This window comes from Octopus bimaculoides, chromosome 7, assembly GCF_001194135.2.
Source record: "Octopus bimaculoides isolate UCB-OBI-ISO-001 chromosome 7, ASM119413v2, whole genome shotgun sequence".
Lineage (NCBI taxonomy): Eukaryota > Metazoa > Mollusca > Cephalopoda > Octopoda > Octopodidae > Octopus > Octopus bimaculoides.
The window spans coordinates 64428438-64431059 of NC_068987.1; positions in this window are offsets into that span (position 1 = coordinate 64428438).

Consider the following 2622-nt stretch of genomic DNA (forward strand, 5'->3'; position numbering starts at 1 on the left):
CGACATTGTAAAGTAGCTGTCAGAAATTCGAATTTTCTTGTCAGCATCTAGATATATGCTTCATCTGTTCTGATGCTTCTTTTTGCCGCTTAATTAGGGAGAGACGGAGAATGTTAACAATCAGTTTGTTAGTTTGTTTGGGGTTTTTTTTTTGTTCTTTGTTTTTGTTTATTGTCAGTTCTAGAGTGTAGAACAGAGAAAGTTACACTCAAACTGGATCATGCTTCAAAGGCTTGCAAAAGAGTACAAACAGGTGACACATTAAAGCTGCAGCTATAAGCGCGTTTGCATTCCTCATTTCCTCCAGCCTTATCACTAACTGTACTGCCCACATCCCCTTCTTGTTAAATGTTAAGTCTAACACTGTTAAAATCTTCCGAACCTTAATAAATCGACATTTATTCTATTAGCAACCCATACAGAAAGCTATTTAATAGGAATAAACTCAGAGTCACTTACAACTCTATTAACAGTGTAAAAGAACTCAATAACAATTTCCTCGCACGTGCACAAATACGGCTGCATGCCCTTTCATATAATTCATTTAACTCTAAGATGGTAGTCTACATTTATTTGTGCTGTAAACGACTTTTTGTTGTAAGTGCGAAAATAACACCCAAGAGCATGTACAGTCCACCAGAAGGGTTCCAGTACTTTGTGAATCTAAGATTATAGTAAAAATTGTTTGCTGAAAATGCTATACAGTGCTATCGAACATGGAACCATGGTGTTGCGAAGCGAGCTTCTTAAGGACACGGCAATGCCTGCGCTCATAACTTTCACGTGGCTACTTCATTCATACACACATCAAAATCGAAAAAGAAAAGAAAGTAGGGCAAAAAACATGTGGTAGATTTGTGTCCAGATAAATCACAGAAAAATACGTTCATATTGCACACCTTGTTATGGTGTTTGTCTGTCGATTGAAGAGTATATTTATGTATGGCAGACGTACAGGAACGTATACTGCAGTTTGACATTCTGAAAATGTCTGCGCTGTCTCAACAACTATAGAGCAACAAGAGGAATACGCGTTACCTTAAACCATTCTATTCACGTGCTGAGATATAGGAGGTGGATTGAAAATGCTGGAAAATCAGATAAATGACGTTATTTCCTTTTTATCTTTCGCCAAATAGTATCGTGTGTTAATAACGTTTTCTCGTTTTATTCTTATAGTGGTTCACTAGACAATACTCACACATGGGTCTGTTGCTGTTATTTTCCAATAAATAAGCTTTTCGGTTATTTATTCTCTTTGAGCGCCCAGTGATATCATTGAAGACACTCGCTTTTCGCTACAAATATTGATTTCAAATGTTGGCCACAAGGCCAGCAATTTCAGAGGAAGGGAACAGTCAATTACATCGACCCCAGTACTCAACTCTGGTACATATTTTATCGACCCCGAAAGGATGAAAGGCAAAGTCGGCCTCGGCAGATTTTGAACTCAAAACATATAGACGGACAAAATACCACTAAGCATTTTGACCGGTGTGCTGACGATTCTGCTAGCTCGCCGCCTAGTTCACTATAAATATTGTTTATCATTATGGATACTCGAGTTACTATGTTCTTGCGCGAGAGGATGTTACAAACAACTAGAAGGTAGCATGTCATTTTAGAATATTCACACAACTTCATTGTACAGATTAATCGTCACTGTTCACATTGCTACGGTACTAGAACGCTGCATGCAACCTGCGTCTCATTGCAACCTAATAGTACATATGCTGTATGAGCTACACAGATGTTTGTAGCATTACTAGCCTTGACATCTGAAGGTCAATCGTCGATCTGACACCTGAAGGCACTCCTAATATGTTCCCTTGCAAAATGTTATTTCTGCTCATGCCTAATTAGTTATTATCACAGTTATAATATAATCGGTTTTTCTTAGAAGTGAGAAAGATAAAATAAAAATTAAATTAAAACAGAGAAGGACATATATATCAATATATTCTTTAGCATTGACTATCTCACAGTTTCTATCAGCTGACTAACAAAAAGGAATGTAAAATATCTTCACCGCCACCACCACTACCATCACCAACACCAGCACCTTGCCAGCTGTATTGGGTCAGTCTTAATACAAAAAAATGCCTTTGGTTAAGGAATGTTGTTATCTAGACTACTATGACTGAGATATAGCCTTTAAAAATATTGGATGGGGTTTTTTTATACATTGATCTCACCGCTCTTCTTATGTGTGCTTCAAAGTCATGAATATGTAATATCACAACTATGAAATAATGATAAGTAAAAATGTTTTTTTAACCGTTATCTGGTCGCTGGAATTTTGCATTCAATCTGTGCGTCTTCACGAATTATGTGTGCCAAATCTGCCAGGAAAAAACTATTATTCTTAGAACCGATTAAACACAATAAGGTGTCATAAAACTGGCATAGGGTTCTTCAGAATCAAAAGCGAGCGAAGAATTCATTGTAAAGAAGACTTTCTATCATTGTACGACTTGATCTAGGAATGGCAAAGTGATATCGGATATAAATAAAAGTGAAAGAAGGAAAAATTTTTCGGAGGCAATGAATCGCCAGAAAAGTACAGAATATTGGGGTTTGGACATATATATATATATATATATATATATATATATATATATA